Consider the following 23473-nt stretch of genomic DNA (forward strand, 5'->3'; position numbering starts at 1 on the left):
TAATTTTTTAGAGGAATTAAATTTAATCAACTTATTTCTTTGAGGCATGCAAGCTGTGGCGGACATTCTAGAAAAATCTTGGCTACCCCACCAGCACATAAGAAATGAAATTGAATCAGCCCATTACCACACCGATTTTTAAAGAAAAAAAATTCGCCAAGCTCCACCACTGCACGTAACCATTAAATATTACTTACCCAATTTCAAATTAATTAAAGATCTAGATATATTCCAAGTTAAACTTTTTACAAAGTCTACAGAAACTTGTGCTAAAATATACACCATCAAATATATACAGTATGTACATATATTTAGAAATTCATGTTGTAGATGTTGATAAAATTTTTGGTCATTTTTTTTCAATTAGGACGAATTTAAAATTTTAATTAATTTAAAATAGAGGGAGTGTGTAGAATATTACATTGCTACATTTATTTTTTCAAGGTAACACACCAACATGTGTTTGTCAATATCTATATGCAAGTATCTATCAATATCTTTATGAAGGAGTGGTGGACCCTGACCCTTGCCGGCGGGAGGGATCTTGCCTCCATCAGTTGTTTCTGTGAGTTTGTGTAGGGTTTGTGTCTTGCTCAGGAAGACCATGCGATGGTATCACTCTAAAGATGGAATAAGGTTCACCCCGCCTAGCGCCCGTCTTGGTGATGCATCTAGCATCATCGAAGGGCATGTGGTGGTGTGTGGCAGACTCATGAGATTCAGCCGATGCTAGTGTTTGGTGGATCTACATGGATCCAGTCTGTGTTCATCTTTGTCGTGTGTCTTCATGTTGAATCCTTTCGATCTATATTTTTCTTCATAGGCAAGGTTTACTGTCCTGGTGCACTGATCTTGTGGGGCCTTAGCATGATGAGTTTCTGACTATCTAATACAACAAGTTTGGCCTGACTCCGGTGAGGGAGGGGCGATGACGAGGCGCGTCTTTGGCTCGCTCCAATGCTGACGTGGCTTGATTAAATGATCAAAAGTTTCCTCGCAAAAAAAGATACCAGATGGGAAATGTGGTAAGCTATCTTTAAGATAAAAAAAATCTAATTATATCTAAGACGACGTTGAGAGCTAATTAAGTGAAAGTTTCCTTTTGTGCCACAATACCATTATGCCTTCTCTAATTAGATAACGCATTCACCGTCCAGCACCTCGTTAATTGAAATCTCACAAATAAATTTTGCAATCACGAACAAAAGGCACTTTTTTATATCATTCAATCTCAGCCCATACTACTAAAATGGGAGTACATGAATTGGTAAGATGGTAAGGGGTTGCAAAACAAGCACCAACGTGCATAATCAATTCTACGAAGAAAGAAGGAAACGTCAAGCGACGTGATCGAAGAGGCAGACTGGGATGGCACTAGTAGAAAACGGGCCATTAGCACCAGTTTGTAAGGGCCTTTAGTGCTGATTATGGAACTGGCACTAACGTTTCGGCACTAAAGGCCCCCCCTTTAGTACCGGTTCAGCACGAACCGGTGCTAAATGGGAACCACGTGGCACGAGCCAGCTCCGGGGGCCGGGAGCCCTTTAGTACCGGTTCGTAACCAACCGGTACTAAATGGTTGTGTGTTTTTGTTTTATTTTGTATTTTTCAATTAAATTTGTGTTATCAATTTAATTTAGGATTGTTTTACGTTATAATGAGTTGTAGTCGTCATCATCATCATCATCATCATCGCATATTAATAAATAAATAAACTCTAGCTAGCTAAAAATCATCGTAGTCGTCTAATTACCACTATTTAATCATCATAGTCATTACCGCGCTAGCTATCTAATCATCATCAACGCTGGCTAGCTTAAAGGGGAAACATTCACTTTGTAACAGAAGCAAAGATATCATCAAGTTCAACATAATCGTCACCAAGATCGAAGTTCAGGACACGGACATGAGACAAGTACTAATTAAGAGCATGAACTAGTAGCTACTGATCCTGCTGTTCCCTCTCAGGTAGAATAGCATAGAACATGTATAGCTCTCCTGATTCATCATACTGGAGCATGCAGATGAATCTGTCTCCTAATCTTGGGTTGCGCTTCACCTTACTGCCCCCTAGTACTTCTCTGCGATCGTTAACAATTTTGCTCCAATCTTTCACTATTAAGCATTCTTCGCTTTCAGAAATCCTGAATGCACTCATGTGCAATGTAGGAAATCTTGGTCGTAAGCTAACCATTGACATGCGACCTTTTGTCTCGATCCACTGAGGCACAACTGTCATCGGAAGTCCCTGTTGAACAACATCGTATAGTAATTAATAAACTAAGCAATGAAAGTTTAGCTTCAAAAATAATGTATGCAAAAGATGCACTAATTAAGGACAAATATTTAAAATCTTACCATCTTTTGATTATAGATGTGACCGTAGTTCAATACGATCACCATTGGTCGCACGTTTTGAGTACTAACATTTCTAAGTTTAGGAAAAAAATTTGTCTTGACAGTATTAAGATCCTCAAGCCATGAAACATAATGACTTATCTCCTCGTAGTTTAGTTGAGCCCCGGGGCAGTAGTAGGTCCTGTCTACCAAGCGCCGGACATGTTTGCTTGAACCGAAATAAGCTGACAATACAAATTAGTTGTCAACTATTTTTGAATAAACTGTATGAAAGACATAAACATATGCATGCATGGTTGAGAAAAACTCACCAAATGGTAGAACTGGAGGCGTTTGCACATCGACTCAGATGTCTATATTACCTTCAATATCATCTTCCGGACGAATATCAAAGGTGATAACCATATCAGGCTCAAATGCATAAGCCTTGCATAGTGCTTGCCAAGTTTTGCATTCAAAATGGGTGTATGTGTCTCCATTATATAATTTGACATTGAAAGTATACCCATGCTCCGTCTTCAAGTAAACTCTCTTTACCTCCATATCATCTATAGCACTAAAACCTATCTTATCCAAGACAAAAATTCTTGCATGGCAGGGAATGCGCTATAGTAGAATAGTGAAAATTTAAAATTATAAGTTGAAGCAAATGAAGCATAAGTTTTGCATTCAACTGATAATTGACAAAGTGACTTACTGTATCAACTTCGAATGTCTCATCCAGCTTGATGCTGAAGCGCCTACCATCAACAAGGAAATTTTGGTCGCACAGGCCGCGCTGGTCTTCACAGTGTTCGCACAAAATAAAATCTTTTTCGTCGTCAGATGACATTTCCTATGTTCATATAGGTGAAACATTAAACACCTATATCTAGCCAAATATATATTCACCTAACATTTGACATTAATATATCTAACTATATATTCAATTGACATTACTATATATTTAACTTTTGTATCTAATTCATCTAACATTCGACATTAATCTAACATTTATATAAAATCAAAATATATAAAAAATTAAATAAACAGAAAAACTCATTAATAAATAATATTTTAATTAGATCATCAAATCTCAGATACCTAAATTTTTCTTACTAAAAATAAACTAGTTATATTAATTATTGAACTAGTTCAAATCTCATATACCTAAATTTTTCTTACTAAAAATAAACTAGTTATATTAATTATTGAACTAGTTCAAATCTCATATACCTAAATTTTTCTATCTAGCTAATTCATCTAACATTCGACATTAATCTAACATTCGATCATCTAATTAACTTTTCTGAAAAACAGAAAATAAGAAAAAAAATGTGTGTGTATGTGTGTGTATACGTATATGTGTGTGCGTATGTGTGTATGCGTGTGTATGCATGTGTGGTATATGCATGTGTGTGTGTGCATGCGCGCCGCCCCGTATGTACGAGCGGGGGCGCCGGCGTACGGGGTGGGGGCGCCGGCGTTCGGGGCGGCGGCGGGGACGGACGGTGGCGCGCGGCGTTCGGGGCGGACGGCGCGCGGCGCGGCGGCCGGGTACGCGCGAGGAGAGAGCGAGATACGTACGGACGGCGGCGCGGGACGACGACGGACGGCGGCGCGCGGCGTTCGGGGCGGCGGCGGGGACGACGACGACGACGGGCGACGGGCGGCGACGACGGGAGCGGCGCGCGGCGTTCGGGGCGGCGGCGGGGACGACGACGACGACGGGCGACGGGCGACGACGACGGGAGCGGCGCGCGGCGTTCGGGGCGGCGGCGGGGACGACGACGACGACGGGCGACGGGCGGCGACGCCGGGAGCGGCGCGCGAGAGGTTGACGAAAGAAGTGGGGAGATGTAACTGAAATTTCGTAAGTGCTGTATATATAGGGTGAGCCTTTAGTACCGGTTGGAGCCACCAACCGGTACTAAAGGCCTACTTTGGCCAGGCAAAGAGGCGGGAAGAGCAGACCTTTAGTACCGGTTGGTGGTTCCAACCGGTACTAAAGGGGGGGCCTTTAGTACCGGTTGGAGCCACCAACCGGTACTAAAGGCCTTGCGCTGCCACCCCAAAGTTTAGTCCCACCTCGCCCGGCGAAGGGCAGCCGCACTGATTTATAAACCCAACCGCGGCTACCTCTTCGAACTCCTCTATATAGCAGGCTTCTGGGCCTAATTAATTAGGCACGCTGCCCTGTGGGTCTGCTGGCCCTCCTGGGCCTGCATTTGCACACCCTAGGTCTGGTAGACCCACAGGGCAGTGTGCCAACAATTTTGCTATATAGTTTTTTCTTTTCTGCATTACTTATTTTCTTTTATTTATTTTTGAGTAGTTTTTATATAGTTTTTTCTTTTTTGCATTATTTGTTCTCTTCTATTTATTTTTGAGTAATATTTTTGTATGGTTTTTTTATTTTCTGCATTATTTATTTTTGTATAGTCCGAAACCCTGATACCCGGAAAGAGTTTGTCCAATTTGTACACGAAGTGCGTTCAGTTTTTGCCATGACCCTCTCTACTCTTTTGCGCATGCTATGCGGGTGATATGATGATACCATGCCAAGTTTCAACATTTTCAGGATTTATTTTGTAGTGATTTTCAATTTCACGGTCATTTAGCTCTCTAAACAATTAGGTAAATGACCAAAAAACAACAAATGATGTCAGAACATGTTCGAAATTGATGACGCCGCTTTAAATGCTGCATACTGAACACAAAAGAAGTCCGGAGTTTAAATAAGTTATTAAAAATAAAAAAGAGGTGCAATGCTGGTTAATTTGCTTCAAGCCATTCGGAATAGTGTATACTGCACTACACATAGCTCAGTGCAATCTATGCTATTCCGCAAGGCTTAAAGCTAATCAACATGTAGGTGAGCATTACAACTCTTCGTCATTGTCTGTGCACTCACGGGTTATAAACCGCTCATACTGCCTCTCTCTTGGCGAAGATCACAAGATAGTTTGGTTAAATTGCATTACTTGTAAGTCCAGTTAACATGGATGCTTATGATGCAAGAGCAACAGCAAAAGTGAAAATTTGGCACAAATAGGTAGTTGTGTAACTAAAATAGGTAGGAGGAGAGATAGCTCTTATGTCACAAAAAAGAAGTTGTATCAAACCTTTTATGTCGGATCTAGAACAAACCAATCGGTATCGCCATCATACAGCCCAACCGTGGCTCGTGATGCATATATATGCATATCAAATGCACGGTTGGACGTATGATGGCGAATCTGAATGATTTGTATTCAGTCGATGAACTGGTAGATGTATGCAATCGATGAACTGGTAGATGTATGTAGTCGATGAACTGAAAGACTTATGCAGGGAAGACGAGAGGTGGGCTAGCTATATATAGGGTCGTCTGGCTCACAAAGTGATTGTGGTAGTTTCGATCCAACGACTCACATGAGCTAGGAAGAAACACACCCTTGATCCAACGACTCGCAAGAGTTAGAAAGAAACACACGATCTGTGTGATTCTTCCTGATTGGTGGGATGCACATTAGTACCCACTCCGGACTCCGAAACCCTGATACTCGGAAAGAGTTTGTCCAGTTTGTACACGAAGTGCGTCCAGTTTTTGCCGTGACCCTCTCTACTCTTTCGCGCATGCTATGCGAGTGATATGATGATACCATGCCAAGTTTCAACATTTTCAGGATTCATTTTGTAGTGATTTTCAATTTCACGGTCATTTAGCTCTCTAAACAATTAGGTAAATGACCGAAAAACAACAAATGATGTCAGAACATGTTGGAAATTGATGACGTCGCTTTAAATGCTGCATACTGAACACAAAAGAAGTCCGGAGTTTAAATAAGTTATTAAAAATAAAAAAGAGGTGCAATGGTGGTTAATTTGCTTCAAGCCATTCAGAATAGTGTAGACTGCACTGCACATAGCTCAGTGCAATCTCTGCTATTCCGCAAGGCTTGAAGCTAATCAACATGTAGGTGAGCATTGCAACTCTTCATCATTGTCTGTGCACTCATGGCTTATAAACCGCTCATACTGCCTCTCTCTTGGCGAGGTGGGACTAAAAACAGCTTGCCATAAACTCATTAGTACCGGTTCGTGGTAAGAACCGGCACTAAATGGTGATGGTGGGGCCATAGCCTGACCGCAGGCTGATGCAGCCTCTTTAGTACCGGTTCGTGGCATGAACCGGTACTAAAGGTTCGCCATGAACCGGTACTATTGATCGCCGCCACGAACCGGCACTAATGTACACATTAGTGCCGGTTCTAATTCAAACCGGCACTAATGTGCTTCACGTTTGACCCTTTTTCTACTAGTGTGGCGACACTTGTGTCGATCTTGCAGTCGAGTCTCAGTTACACTTAGGGCTAGAGGAGAAAACATCTACCGGGAATGACTTGGATATCATCCCGGCGTGCAGCCTAAGCTCATCCCCATCACGGCCAACCTCCTTTATGCTGACCCACGCAACAAAGACCTTCACCTTAATGCCTTCAAGAGTGCTGATCGTGTCATTTTTATGTTCCAGGCGACCCGAGTGCTGTAGTGGATGTTGTACTGGCCGTCGACACACAATTTGCATTCATCGGAGAAGTGTACCTCAAAGGAGCCGTCCGGTCGGAGCTTGTAGGCATGCACTCCCTGCGGGAGGATGCCTTGTGGGAAGCCATATCGCCCTAGCATTTCGTACGCCGTCGGCTTGGCTGCGGGGGCTAGGGCCTTGGCCATGGTGGCGGCGGTGGCAGTGAGAAGGATGTCTACTATTGCCACGAGGAGGAGGGTAGTGTGCTTCGCCATTGTTGGTGCTCTAGCTCAGGCTGACAACTAAAGCTTTGCAAATATATTTGTGTGTCAGCACAAAAAGATGCAGGCTATATATAGAGAGATAAATTTATAAATATTTGGTATACAATAAATGTGTATTCAGTACTCACCAAAGTTAATTGGAAATATAACCCTACTAAAAATATTCTCATATAAATTAGATAAATATAAGATATATATGCTCATTAATTTTTCAAATCATAGCAGCAAAATAAACATTTAATTCCCTCAAAAAATAATCTTTACTGTACATTCATTGAGGTGGAATTAAATATGTCTCTTATTTTAGCGGAAATTAATTTTCTACTTTAATAACATTCACCAAGTTCTTCTCAAAGGCGCCGAGGTCCATTATTATTTATCTCGGCCCGCAATACCTTTTAAACCATTCAAGGCGACACTCAACACCTCTACCGGCAATGTATAGGCCATGACACCCAACGTGTACACTGGTCAAGCTACTTTTTAACAGATAGATCAACACCTAAATTCTAAATTTAAAAATATCCATCAATAAACTACCACAATTCAAAAATAAAACCCAAATTGCTTTGAATAGAACACAAATCTTTTTAGCTTAATAAAGTCTGTTAAGTGATTTTACAAGGAAAAAAGAGGGCGCACAAACGATTTTCAACTACAAAATAATTGGAGGAACAAATTAATAGAGATCATATCAACCTATAATAATTGATGTAGTTTTTGATAGCATATTCTATAATCAACACTCAAAACCATTCTGTAGGTAGGCCAAATCGGACGACCACCCATGCGTCGAGGGATGGAGAATCCTATCCTCATAATAATTACTAGCAAAAATGCCCATGCGTTGCGACCGGGAAAAACAAATCCACACTGCTAGTGAGCAATGGAAGAAACAAATTCACACTGCTAGTGATCCATCCATGTTGCCACGTGCCCTCTTCGTTGCTGTTGATCAGTAGGGCCACCTATTCACGGAGACGGAGAACATGATCAATCTCAAGGTGATGAGCTTGTTCATCACCCTCTAGCATTCCACTTCGCGAGGTTCTGCCTGCACCGACTTAATTTCACAAACTTGCGATGATGGTGAATGCCACCCCCGTCTCATCTACACTTATTATATGCACTATCGAAAAATTTCATGCATGGCAATGGAGACAAATTAAATAAATAATCCCTCCGTAAACTAATATAAGATCTTTTAGATTAGTGATCATTGCTAATCTAAAAGATCTTATATTACTTTACAGAGGGAGTATGTGCTTAGAAATATAAAAAAAAATGGTGATATTCCCTGTATAGTTATTACTCACCTAGCAAAAGAGACCTTATCTTCATCTTTCACTGTAATTCCCTCTCAATCTTACAGTATTCCATCCAATAGCAAGCAGTTAACCGAAGTGGCAGCACGGAGCATCCAACTGCTAATACCTCTGCTCAAGAACCTTTACAGCGTCAGCATTTTTTGTGCGTTACAACAGGAGAACAAATAATTCTTTCCATGTTCCTAGCTCACTAAAATCAAATAATATTATCATATAAAAGAATGCATTAATATATTGAATAATGCATGAAAATGCTTTATATAAACAATAATCCAAAATTTTGATACTATAAAAGAAAAGGTATTGCCTGCAGCGCGCAGGCAATAGACTACCAATAAAGCTCAGACTCCACAAACTGTTCAGGTCCTATCAATCTCAGTCCGATATCTCATTTTTTGCAGGGTAGTCTAATCTCAGTCCGAATTCGGATAGACTATATGCTATTCTAATCATGTAATCGTGAGTCTCGTAGTCATCAGAATGGCTATGTATCCTCCTCAAGTTACCGAGTAATTCAGCATTTTCTTCGGGGCAAGCGAGCAACTACTTAGTAAGCGACACCGGATACGTTTCAGCGCCAAACTTGCATGGAAGAATCTCCGGCATGCTTCCAGATGGTTAAACTGCAGCGATGCCTATTACAACCCGAATTGTCTCCCACATGTACTCTCGTGTATTTGCTCAACCTTATAGAATGATGGAGCATGTACCACTGCTTAATGTCGTGTAGCTCCGTGCAAAATCTTGGAAAGTGGGTGCAGTGGCAGAGCTACCATAAAACAAGGTAGGCAAAGACTGCAATTTTTTTTTTGAGCGGTAAAGCAAAAGCTTTATTGATCATAAACCACAACGTGTGGGATACAATTCGAATCATGGGGTTGGACAAGCCAAAGATAACGCCCCTGATCAAGAGAAAGAGAAAATCTAGCAAGTTTGTGTGCCTCTACATTGACTGACCGACTTTCAAACATAAAAGAGCAAGTAAAATTAGAAGCTCTAGCGTGTATCTCCTCGATGATAGCCCCATCCCGGCCTCTGCTTGCTTTGTTCAGATCTTGTACTGCTTGTTTTGCATCTGACGAGATGACAATATTCTGAACTCCCAGGTCCTCAGCCAGCGCCAATGCCTCCCGACACGCAATGATCTCTAGTGTGGCCGGATCCTGCATGCCATAAATTAGCAGAGAAGAACTACCCTAATACTGTCCTTGATCATCTCTGCATATCGCCGCTGCCGTTCCCCTGGATCGAGCAACAGCAGCATCTACATGATTTTTGCAAAGCCCGGCGGCGGCGCCTTAGGTCGCGAGCTTCCCACCGTTCTTCTACGCGTACTGGGTTGAGTTGATGTAGGGCCCTTGATCATATCCAGTTCAGAGATGAACCTCTCAACGAAAAAATGAGTAGCATGCGGACTTTGAAATATCCCTTCGTGGATCGCGTTCCTCCTTGCTGACCAAATCGCCCAGAGCGTTACAGCCATCTTCACAAATTGCGCATCAGATAATAGATTCATCATTGTGAATAGCCACTGTTTCGCTGATGGTTCGGTCGTGCCCGTGATTTTCTGCCCGATTTCTTCTTCAGACAACGCCCAAGTGCACCGTGACGTTGTGCATTCCAGCAACGACTGGCGCCATGAATCCTGTACTCCGCACATCCCACAGACACTCGACTACGCCATGTTGCGATGGGCCCGAACGTCATTCGTCGGCAATGATTGTTTTGCAAGTCGCCACAGGAACATCCGAACCTTCCCTGGTACCGGAGTGTGCCAAAGTTTCTTCCAATCCCCACTCTCTTTGCTCGTTGTTGACGATCCTGTGTTTCCTTCCAACCATGCTTCCCTCCTCTTCCTGATCGAGATCAACATGTTATATGCGGACCTGACAGTGAACATACCCTTCTTCTCAAAATTCCATGCCCAACTATCTTGTATATTTCTCGTACAAATTGGGATGCTCAAGATTGGCTGAACGTCAATGTGGAGAAAAACTTCTTGAAGGCGCTGAACATTCCACCTTGCAGACGTAGCATCTATGAGTTCCGACACTAGTGACAGTGGGTTTTGTATCAGGCAGCCGTACGGCCTCATCATTTCATCTCTAGGAATCCAGTTTTCCTCCCAGATACTTGTTTCTGTCCCATTACCAATCCTTCGAATAAGGCCCAGGTTTAGGACATCACGGCCTTCTAGGATTGCTCTCCACACCTGGCTCGGATGTGATCCCAGACTTGCTTTAAGAATTGTAGATGTCGGGAAATATACACTCTTTAGAATGCGCGCACTTAGTGTATCAGGGTTCTGCAAGATCCTCCATGCTTGTTTAGCAAGCAAAGACAAATTAAACAACTCAAAATCCTTAAACCCCAGGCCACCCATTGCTTTTGGCTGAGTCATATCCTTCCAAGACACCCAGTACGGTTTTCGTTGACCATTCTTGCTACCCCACCAGAACTTTCTAATCATCATGTTAAGACTTTCACAAAGTCCTCTGGGCAGTTTGAAACAGGACATAGAAAAGACAGGTATAGCTTGGGCTACTGCTTTGACCAGAACTTCTTTCCCCGCCGAAGACATTGTTCTCTCAATCCATCCCTTGATTCTGCTCCACAAGCGGTCCTTCAAATATTTAAACGCGCCATTTTTTGATGATCCAACATCCGAAGGCATACCCAGATATTTCTCATTTAGTGTCTCATTGGGCACATGAAGTAGTCCCTTGATCTCATCCCTTACACTCTCCGGAACTCCTTTGCTGAAAATGATAGATGATTTATCATAGTTTATCCTTTGCCCAGTTGCCTGACAATAGGTATCCAGAACCTGGTGCACCTCCAATGCTCCCATACTATTAGCCTTAAAAAACAGCAGGCTGTCATCAGCGAATAGAAGATGGTTTACTCGTGGCGCCGTAGGAGCCACTTGCAATCCACCCAAATTAGATGACTCATCTTTGGATTTTAATAGGCACGAAAGGCCCTCTGCTGCTATCAAGAACAAATATGGAGAGATTGGGTCCCCTTGGCGAATACCCCTTGATGGCTTGAACTCCTTTAATTTCTTCCCATTGAACAAAACCGAAAAGGTGACAGAGTTTATAAGATTCATCACAATTCTAACCCACCTTTCCATGAAGCCCAACTTGATCATAATTGCCTTCAGATAATCCCATTCTACTCTATCGTAAGCTTTTATCATGTCAAGCTTTAAAGCGCAATGTTGGTTTTTCTTTGCCTTGTTCCTTTTCATAAAATGCAAACACTCATAAGCAGCGATAATATTATCTGTGATCAGTCTACCTGGAACAAAAGCGGATTGCTCGCTCGATATGATCTCAGGAAGGACTAGTTTCAGACGGTTAGATATCACCTTCGAGGCTATCTTGTAAAGAACATTGCAAAGACTGATTGGTCTGAACTGAGACAGTAATGTGGGATTCTTTACCTTTGGGATCAACACCAGCAAGGTGTTGTTAATACACTCAGCCGATTCTGTACCGTTCACTATTCTCAGAACAACTTTGGTGACTTCCTCTCCACACACATCCCAGTGCCGTTGGAAGAAATAAGCAGGGAAACCGTCTGGGCCTGGTGCTTTAACGGGAAACATCTGAAACAATCCTTTCTTCACTTCCTCCTGTATGTACGGTGCATTTAAACTATCATTCATTTCCTGTGTCACTCGGCGAGGGACTGTGTTTAAAACCTCTTCCATGTTTTGTACTCCTTCGGAAGTGTACAAGTCAGAGTAAAAACTGGTTGTCATCTCGTCAAGTTCCGCTGTATTTTCTGTTATTGTTCCATCAGGTAATTGCAATGATTTTATCTGATTTTTCCTTCGACGTCGGCTTGCTCTAAGGTGGAAGAAATATGTATTTTTATCACCATGAGCAAGCCACTCTAATCTTGTTCTTTGCCTCCACAATATTTCCTCTCTGTGAAAATGCTCTACTAGCCTGTCTGCTATTTTTACCTCAGCATGCGTCGGCGCATATCTTCCTGGGATCGCACGCAATGATTGAAGTTCGCTTTTCAGCTTCTGGATCTCAGCGCGAACATTCCCAAACTGGGTCCGGTCCCACACAGTCAAATCAGTGGACAGGTTCTGTAGCTTTGCCTGCAACTCGGTCACCGTGTCCGCCGAATTCTTTAACCATCCTTCTCCCACTACATTCATCAGTTCCGGGTGCCGCTCCCACATGACTTCATATTTAAAAGAGCGTGGGGCCCTGTTGCATGCATGCCCGTCGGTTCCAAACCTAAGCAAGATCGGCTCGTGATCGGATGAAGCTGCCGTATGGTGTTCCAGCACAGCCTCAGGGAAAACACCGCACCACTCCGGTGTAGCTAAACATCTATCCAGCCTTACCCGTGTGAAAGAACCACCAGCCACTTTCCGTTCAAAAGTCCAAGGCTTCCCCGTATATCCAATATCCAGGAGGCTGCATGTGTCAATCGCATCCCTAAACGCATCCATTTGGGCTTGGCTTCGTTCGCCAACTCCATCATGCTCGTCCTGGCGTAGCACCTCATCAAAATCTCCTATGGCTGCCCAGGGAAGAGTGCTAGTGCTTGCTATACCTCTTAACATGTTCCATGTTTTATATCTCTCTGAAACTTGGGCCTCCCCATAGACAAAAGTCACTCTGTTTCTTGTTTCAACCAAGTCGTCCACTACCACATCAATATGATACTCAGAATAACCAATTATTTCAATTTTTATTGAATCATTCCAAAAAATTCCAATACCTCCACTCCTTCCTACACTACTAACAGCATAGCTCTTGTCAAACCCTAGAGAACCAGCTAGATTTTTGACTCTACTTCCCTCAATTTGAGTTTCTACAATACAAAGCATTGAGGGGGCATGTTGCTTCGTGAGCTCACGAAGCTCTCGAACCGTCACGGGTTTGCCAGCCGCGCGACAGTTCCAGCTAAGTATACTCATTGCGCTAGGCGCGACCCCTCATGGGGGCCCGCCAAATGCGCATCAGTAGGTTTTGCAGAAGCAACATCCTTGTTCGGGGTCGGTGGGCTTGGTTTGTTTCTCTTTGGATCATGCTTCGGCGGGGGACTAGACGGCAACTCTGCAGGAAGTAGCATCAACGGCTGCCTCCCTTGTGCTATGGCTGTTGGATGTTGCTGGTTGGATATTGGAACGCCCGGCGTAGATGATCCCCTCTTCCTGTTATTTGCTCCATCATCCATGGCTGTATCCTTCTCCTGAGCTGAGAACTCATAATTGTGTTCATGAAACGGATCACTTGGGTTTGCACGGCCTCGTCCTCTTCCTACACGGCCTCTCCCTCGGCCTCCTCTTGTTCCACTTCCTTCTCCCGGCCCGTTTCAGGACCACGGAACCAAGAAGCTTTTAGACTGCAAAATGTGCTATCAAACTAAAAATCAATGCATTGTTGTTGGATGGGCTTCATATATAACATTTTTTGCTTCAGTGCCTGGGCAGGCCACGGCCCATCCGGCCTCGCCGTAAGTCTCTGCAGTGAGTGGGTGACTTCTCCAATTCTGAAACACATGAGGGTGGGCATAAAAACATGAATTTTTTAATAGTAATAACCTACATAAAATGCAATTTTGGGACTTAGGATTATGTAGAGGTATTGCTTGGTGAAAACCCTAAATCTCCTTAGATTTGGCGGCGGCGGCACTGGGTGTGTCGTGCTCTTCTTGGAGGCGCCGTCTAGGGCGTTTGGGTGCTCGGTTTGAGGAACTGCATGCGGAGGGGATGGGACCAGTGGCAGCAGGTGGTGTTTCGCGTCGGAGGAGCGGCGTGGCATCTGGCACGTCGACAACGGCGGGTCTCAATGACATGGAGCAACGAGGTCTCGCCGGTGGGCGTGTGATGATGGACGAGCATAGGATGCTGGCGTTGTCTGGCGTCGTGATGGCGTCGATGGCAGCTAGACCGGGCAAGGTAGATGCAGCAGTACAACACTAAAAATGGATTGGTGGCAGGTGGCTGCGGCGGCCTCATACCCGGCAGGCGTCCTGGTTGAGGAATGCACCGGACTGGTGGGTGACTCATACCCGGCAGGCGTCCTGCTTGGACCTTAAGTCTTAGATGTTAGGTTTGGCTGCGAGGTCTGTTTGGTATTAGGCCCAGACTATCAGCATCCCTATATCAACTGGATAGGAGTAGCGACAGATGTTGCCTAGACGGCAGTACTGCTAGACGGTGGCTTTAGTCTTACTGTTATATGACTTTGTAAGGTCTTATGTGAATAATTAATAAAGTGACTGCATGCATCGTCCAGATGCAGAGGTCGGGGGTCCTCCTTCATTTCTAAAAAAATTGCTTGGATTTGTAACAGAAATTTCATATTGTGTCAAAGGTCTCCAGAACCTTGAATAAGTTTTATGGTCATCCTTTCTAGAGGTGTTTGTTTCAGTCAGTGGCCTAGACAAAAATCACGAGCTGAAGATTTACATGGTCAATGCAAGATGGGAGTCATGCTAACGCTTCGTAGAAACCAGGAGTAATAAATTGTTATTTATGGCAGGGATATAGAACTCTGACTGAACTAAGATTTCTTCCGCTAGATTTCTGCATAACCCACCCCCAATGCACCAAAAAGTATAGGAGGTGGCTGGTATGTTATATAGGGAACATTAAAACCAAAATATGGTTGTCTTCACTTTGCAAGAAGTCATTAGTGTCACTGACAAAAGATATACATGAGGTGGGTCAAACATACCACTAAGCACCTGTTTACAAATGCCGTACACAATGGTTTCACAGAATCAGTTACTTTTAGTGCAAGAAGTCTTGTTGGCAGAACAGGAAGGAGACACTGAATCAAGCTAGTCATTAAAATAAGTCTTCTATGAGCTTGAGAAGCAAAGGTGCTGTTTTCTGTCATTGCTTTTTCAACATCTACCTGTTATGCATGATAAGCTTGTCAGTCTATATGAAATTGACGTGGCAACAGCAGGTGGCATCAGTAGGTCTCATGCAATATGTGAGGTACACAATCTTCTCAGTCAATGTCGCATGAGCCCAATCCAACTCAGGTGTCCTGCATTGAGAAAAGAAATATGATCTAGCTTTGAAACAAAATGTAATTATATATGCCATTAAAATTGATAATGAAGTATAGCAGAGTAAATTTATTACAATGAGAGAGACATATTTGGTCACGAATCGTGTTACAGTACATATATTTTTTCTCTAGCATCAGGCAAAGAATCTTGATGTAAGAAATTTTAATCTACAGCAATGACCAGCAACTCGATTCACACAATCGTATAGTCCTTTTCTTCAGGGAAACATATAGCCAAACTGTCAGTCAAGAATGCACACTGCGATTTGAAGGGAATAGAATTATACACGAAAGTGCCACCATTGTCGACGTTGGTCTTGCCAGATTTCCTTCTACGTCTCATCTCCTGGATCTTCTTCTTGGTGTAAATGAAAATCCTCACTATGCTGTAGAATTCTCTGCTCACAATATAGTGTAAGCTAAAACGTCCTATAGAAGTTTACAAAGGAAGTAGTAATTAACAGGAATGGGATTTTTGCTTGATACATATCAAAGCAAGCACCAAGGTAGATGGCTTACTCCCACGGATCAGCTCCCACCAGCATCATGTCACCCTAATTATCAGTATACACAATCTGCCTCAGTCTGAAGACATTAATTCACTGTCAAACTCTAGCATCTTGTCTAACTCAACTATGAGTTTATCATAGTCACTGAACGTTGACATATCCACAGATCTACCAACTGCGACACCTTGCGTATGAACCTACAAAACCATGGGGATTATCATATAAATTAATCTAATGGCACTGCTGTAAGCGCGTGAACCTCCAGGAAGCTAGACGCACCGTGGGCTGCACTAATTAGTCGGCACTGGAGATTTTGCCGGTAGCAGCCGTCGAAACACCACGATTCTGGCACGAGCACAAACTGAAGGACTGCACCAATCAGCCGAGACTGGAGATTTGCCAATAGCAGTTGCAACGCGGATCCCTGGCGCAATTGAAAAACACAAACTAGAGGCCCGAAATCTGGTGGTGCCCATGGATGGAAGCGAGGAGTGAAAAGAGAGCTGGAGACTATGGACTTACGCAAATATGCAAGAGAACCTGAGATCCAGCAAACCAGAACATCGGAGAGCGCGGACAAAGTCAGCCTCCGACCGTTCGATGTCACCGATGTCGACTACGACCTCCATGGCGTGGGGGCCTTCCTCGCAAACACCTTTTTACCGGAGCCGGGATGTACCGGTATAGCATCCACCGTTCAACTGCTTTATGATCTGTGTCTAAGTAGGCCCCACTCATATATATAATCATGTATTGTGTCAGGTAATCTTTTGTATATAGGTAAATCTATGTCAGATCAATAGGTCCCATGGCAGGAAATGCAGTACTTTTTACAGTGAGATGTACGCATGCATGGGGCATCTCTCCTCTCTCTCTCTCTCAAACAAATCCATGCATTTTATTTTTGTTTACATTTTTGGAAGGCCAATATTTTTTACAGTAATGTTCTATTATTTAAAAATTTCAAATATTCAAATTCCTGGGCATAATATCTTTAGAAGAAGACCAATCTTGAATATATTTAAACTAGTTTACTATTTCTTTTTTGGAGGGTTAATTTTTATTATTTCAATCATATCAAAATATTAATTTCACTAATTTCAAATTACAATTTTCTAAAATTTGATATCAGTTATTGATATGATTGAAACCACTTTTCTGAATATAGTTTTCTTTGTGAGTTTCATATTCCAGCTTGTTAAACTGTTTCTCCAAAGGAGTGACTGTAATGTGTTTTTCTGAAACTAGTGAAATCTATTTTTTAATGAGTGTAATCAGTTTTTTGGAACAAGTGAAATATAATATTTCAATTGCCCGACTGTAATGTATTTTCTGAAATGAGTGAAATAAGCTATTTGAAAAAATGAAATATATTTTTTTGGTGTGAAACATCCTTTTCAATGTTTGAAACTGATATTTGTGCTGAGTGAAATACATTTCAAATTTTTTCCGAAAGAAGTGAAATAGGTTTTTTAAATGTTTGAAACTGATATTTGTGCTGAGTTAAATGATTGTTTGAGTGAGTGAAATATAATTTTTGAAACGAGCGAAATCTGTTTTATGAACCGAGATGATTTTTCTGAATTGATAATTTTTTAATTGAGTGAAATCAGTTTTTGGAAACAAGTAAAATGAGTTATTCAAAAATAGTGAAGTTAGTTTTATGAAACATGTTTTTCTTTTAGTTGAAACGACTGAAATCAGTGTGTCAAATTAGTGAAATCAATTGTATCAAATGAGTGAAATCAGTTTTCTAAAATAAGTGAAATAATTTTCACTCATTTGACACAACTGATTTCACTTTTGATTAGCATAAATTCTTCATTTGAAAATGAGTGAAATATCTGTTTTAGAATCAGTGAAATCAATGCTTAAGAGAAGTGAAATTAGTTCTTTTTAAACGAGTGAAATAAGTTTTGAAATTAGCGCAACCATCAAAAACACTTTTATGAAATAGCAAAACAATATCATGTTTTATGAAAGTTCGTGGCTAGCAAAACTCGTGCACCTCGCCTTCCCTGTGCTTCGGTTCGTGGCAGGACATTCGGCTCGGCGGCGTCTCGTCGGGCAGCGGCACCGTCCATCACGACGACCCAGTGTCGTCGACCCACAAAGTGACCCATCACAATCCGAGCGGAACTCCTTTTTTTTTGAGGAACCGGCAGGAGCACTGCCTTTTCATATAAGAAGAAGAAGATAGTTTATATACAACAGAGATCCGTTTTTTTGAGAGGAACCAGACAAAACCCCCTAGAAAAAAACAGCACGATGGCACTAATCAACCGATACCGGTTGCCACCTGTGCATGGCCAAAGGCCAAAGTCCTTTGCTTGATGTCGTCGAAGGAAATAGCTGCTACCTCAAGGTGCGTGAGGCGAGTTTCATTGAAGATGCGTCGGTTTCGCTCCTTCCAGATGTTCCAGATGGTGTAAAGGAAACGCCCGCTCCGCCTTCTTCTGTCATCCTTGGGCAAATTGGTAGTGAACGAATCCCACCAGTCCGAAATCCCCATCGAAGGGGGCAACATGGGCGTTGCCCCAAAGTCCTCTCCTGTCCACACCTGGACGTGAGACCAAACTGCGGCGGCAAACGGGCAGTCCTTGCAGAGATGAGTGGCCGTCTCCGGTGCCCCCAGGCAAAGGGGGCAGCGAGGGTCGTGCGGCCATCCACGAACGGCAAGCATGTCGGCCGTGAGGATTTTTCCGTGGAGCACAAGCCAGGCGAAGAACTTGCATTTTGGCTCAGCGTGTGCCTCCGAAATCTTGGCTGGGAGAACCTGGGGTAGGATGCAGAGAACTGGGCTGCGTAGGCCGAAGCAGCAGAGTATATGCCATTGGGGGTCCACCGCCAAGTGATGGAGTCCTCCTGGTCCGGGTTCAACACAACCTGGGAGATAACTGATGCGAGGGCAATGAATTCCTATAGGTGGGTAGGCGACGAAAGACGGGCCACCGATCTGATCCAGTTCTCCTCCTAGAGCTCCTTCATTACAGTTCTCCTCTTCCTGGTGGCAATTTTGTACAGCTCTGGGAAGGCCCGGGACAAGGGGCCCCGTCCTGTCCAGTCGTCATGCCAGAATAAGGATTTTCTCCCATTGCCCAAGGAGATGGTGGTAGAAGCCCTGAAGAGCGCCATATCCGTGTCATCGCAGGGCACCGCAAAGCCCACCCATTGGTGGCCAGGATCAGTCCACATAAGCCAAGGCCAGCGAAGTCGGAGCGCCCTACCAAATCTCTCGAGGTCCGTGATTCCCAGGCCCCCTATGGGCTTAGGCCGACAGACAGTCTTCCAGTTGACCAAAGAGTGTCCGCTAGATGCGTTTTCTGAGTCTTCCCCACACCAGATGAAGTTGCGAGTGATCTTACTGAGCTTCTGGATTGCCCAAGCGGGAAGCGCGAAAGCTGTGAGGTGATGATTTGCGATGGCGCATAGCACGGACATTGCAAGGGAGACCCTGCCCGGTCGCGCCAGGTTCTTCCCCTTCCAGCCCGGCAACCTGCCCATGGCCTTGTTTAGAAGAGGTTGGAGGTCAACCCTTCTGAGCCGCCTGGTATGCAGTGGGAGACCAAGGTGTCGGCCGGGGAACGAGGCCAGCTTGGCCAGGAAGGCCGAGAGGATTGCCGGGAGATCGACGTCCTGGCAGCGAATGGGGAACACCTCAGTTTTGCTGACATTTGTGATGAGGCCCGATGCATCCCCAAAACAAGCAAGGATCCTAGCGATTGCGTCGATCTCTTCTTTGATCGGGTTGGCGAAAATGCCAGCATCGTCTGCATAGAGAGAAACCCTGTAGGAGGCCGTCCGCGCCCTAATGGGCTTGAGGATCCCGGCTTGGGAAGCCGCCCGGAACATAAGCTGCAGAGGATCAATGGCCAGAATGAAGAGCATAGGCGAGACAGGGTCACCCTGACGAAGGCCTTTTCCGTGCATGAATGGGTTCCCGGCTCCCCATTTAACAACACCCTTGAGGAAGATGAAGCGAGGGTCATGCAGATCCAGTCCCGCCAGCGCTGTCCAAATCCCAATTGTTGCAGCACCTCCAGGAGGTAGGCCTAACCCACAGAGTCGAAAGCCTTGGAGATGTCGAGCTTGAGGAAAAGGCCCGGCGTTGAAGAGCTATGCAATTCTTTGATCAAGTTTTGCACGTGAAGGAAATTATCGTGGATGCACCATTTCTGCACAAAGGCACTCTGGCACTTGGAAACCAGCGACGGAAGCAAAGGGGCTAGACGGTTAGCCAATATCTTGGAGAAGATCTTGGGGATGCTGTGTATCAAATTGATTGGGCGGTAGTCGCCAATGGAGGATGCGCCGGCTTTTTTCGGGAGCAGAATAATGTTGGCAGAATTGATCAGGCCAGCGCAGTCACCTCTCAGGTTCGCGACCTGCATCATCGCAGTCACGACATCCCCTTTGATGATCTCCCACCAAGATTTGAAGAAGGCGCCGATGAAACCATCCGGGCCCGGGGCCTTGACCGAAGGTAAGGAGAATACCGCCTCCTTAATCTCCGCCTTGTCGAATGGAGCATCCAAAGCCGAAAGGTCGTGGCGCTGCATCCCGATGTTCTCCCAGACAATGGACTTGGTGCGCATGGCAGGCGTGCCGATGTTAGCCTGAAAGTGGTCCAGAAGGGCCCGTTCCTTGTCCTGTCTGGTAATTGCCAGCCCCGAGGTGATGGTGAATGTATGAATGAAGTTCTTACGCCTTCTTCCGTTCACTCGAGCATGGAAAAGCTTTGTGGTGGCATCCCCCAGGCGGATCCAGTTGAGCCGAGAACGCTGTCTCAGCTTGATTTTCTGAATGGTGAGGAGGCCCAGGTACGAGGCCTTAAGTTGTTTACGCAATTCCCACTCTAAGTCTAAGAGCGGTCTTCCCTCCTCAGCAACATCCAGGCGCCAGATGATCTCCTTGGCTACCGCGATCTGGGAGCCGAGCATCCCGACTTTTTCCTTTTGCCAGTTACGCAGGGCCTTCGCAGTCCGATAGAGCTTGATATGAATCTTGCGGATGGCATCCCGGGCCTGGACATGTTTGCTCCAAGCCAAGGAAACGGTGTCATTGAAGCCCAGGAGACGAAGCCAGAATTCCTCAAATTTAAAGGAGGGCTTTCTTGAGTTGTCGACGCACCCCTGAAGATATAACGGAGCATGATGCGAGCAAGTTGTGGTGATGGCCTGAAGGTGCGCATTGGGGAAGAGCATGTCCCAATCGTCGGAGTGGAACACGTGGTCAATCTTGGTAAGGACCGGGTTGGCCTGTGCATTTGACCAGGTGAAACGGCGCCCGCCTAGGTGAAGCTCCTTTAGCTGCAAGAAATCAAGAGCCCCACGGAACTTTCCCACAAGGCGTCGATTGATGTTGGCGTTGCTCTTATCCGCCGCTTTAGTGATGAGGTTGAAATCCCCCAGGAGGAGCCACTCGCTTCTGGCCACGGTCTTGAGAGTCCTAAGCTCCTCAGTGAAGGCCAACTTGTCTTGCTCGCCCTGCGGGCCATAGACACCCGTGATTGTCCATGAAGTGCGCTTGTTGAGCATGGTGACGGTGGCGGAGATGGAGCCCGGAGTCGCATGGAAGCCGGATAGGGTGAAGAAGCGATCCGACGCGGCCAGAATCAAGCCCCCGCGGGTGTCGTTGGCCCGGAGGATATAGTAGTTCGCGACGAAATTCGGGCCGAGCATCTCGCGGATGATGGCGTCATCAACAGCCTGGAGTTTCGTCTCTTGGAGGCAGACAATGGAGGCATGAGAGTCCCGGACGATGTCCCGAACGGCATCCCGGCGTGCACGCGAGTTTAGGCCTCGAACGTTCCAACAGATGATGTTGACATTAGGTTGTGCCATTAAGGAAACTTTGAGTGAACACGGCAGGAGCGGCTTCTCACAGCCGAGAAGCCGGTAGATGGATGGTTGACGCAAACACACATGTTGTAGAAGATAGCAGACGAACATGAAGCACCCCAGGGGTGAGACGATAGGCGACCTCGAGCCGCGGCGATGCGCAGCGTCTGGAGACTAAAACGGAAAATGGAAAGCAGAAGGCGATATATCTTGGGACGGGAGACCTCCCTGGCCGAGCGTCGGGCGCAAGGGCCACTAGAACTACTAGGACACCTACACATCAGTAACTTGAGATTCCACGGTTGCATTCTTGCCCTTCTTTAACTTCTTTTGTATGAGGTTCTTGGCATGCGAAACAAGCCCCGCAATCGCCTGGACCACAGGAGCGGCTAGCGGAGTGGCAAACAAGTCAAGGTACGCTTGCTTGGCCTTGTCGTCATAGCCAACGGATGGATCAAGGACGCCACAGACCCTGGCAATGATCTCTTGGACCGCGTCCGAGCCGGCGCCCGGCGGGAGCAGAGCCTTCTTCTTGTCTAGGCGGGCGCTGGGACGAGTAACCGAGACAGCAGCCTTGGCCTTGCGTGGAGCCGGGGTGGGCATAAGCGGAGCGTCGGCGCAGATGGCGACGGAATCGAGGAACGTGTCCAGGGCAGCTGAAGGAAATTGCCCGTCTTCAGGTGCCGCCACGACGGCCAGCGAAGTGGGGTCGTTAGCGAGCAACACAGCGTGGGCGTCGTCGGGCAGCAGAACAACTGCAGCAGACGGCTCGTTGCTGGTAACCTGACTAGCCTCCGCCGGCCCACCAGAGAGCAACCCAACCGCCAAGGCGGCAGTTGGCAGCACCTTTGCATGCACCAAGCCATCACATGGCATCACATTGACATGCACGGGCCATAGACCAACTCCATGCACGGGCTCCAGGCCATCTTCAGATAGCACAACAACATCAGCGGGCACCAGGCCATCTTCAGTTAACACAACAGCAGCCACGAGCTCATCGGCTAGCACAACAGCAGCAACGGGCTTCAGGTCAACAGCAGGTAGCAAATCAGCAGCGGCGGCCGATGCGCAGACAGCCTCCTCCAAGGGAGCCATGGCAGGATCCTGGAGCTCCAGGCCATCAGCAGACACAGGCGGGGGCGAGGCGGTGTCCATCGGAGGAGACAACAGTGGCTCAACAAAAGCAGGAGGAGGCGCAGCAGTCGTGGGAACCGGCCCGGTGATGGGAGGGGCGTGCTGAGGCGTGTCTGTGGTTTGGACGGACCAGGCTTCATTCGTGGCCTCGCCCGAGCCGAGCCGAGGTGAGTCGAGCGCCAACCCTGCTAGGCCAACAGTAAGGGGAAGAACCGCATCCCTGTCTGCCTCAATGCCTCCATGCAGCGCGAGGGGGCGGGCTGATGGCGCGCGCGGGCGAGCTCAACTTGGAGAAGAGCACCTCCGCCTTGTCGACGAGCCCGACGAGCGTGTGACGCATGGCAGAGAACTCGGAGCGCAGCGGAGCTAGTGCCGCCTCGAGCGCCAAGGCCATCTCGTCCCGGAGCGCCCGAGCCTGCCCTCCGAACTGCAGCCCGCCGTCGGAGGCCGCTGGGCGAAGCTGACAG

The sequence above is a fragment of the Triticum urartu genome, chromosome 3, assembly GCF_003073215.2.
Source record: "Triticum urartu cultivar G1812 chromosome 3, Tu2.1, whole genome shotgun sequence".
In the NCBI taxonomy this organism is placed as follows: Eukaryota; Viridiplantae; Streptophyta; class Magnoliopsida; order Poales; family Poaceae; genus Triticum; species Triticum urartu.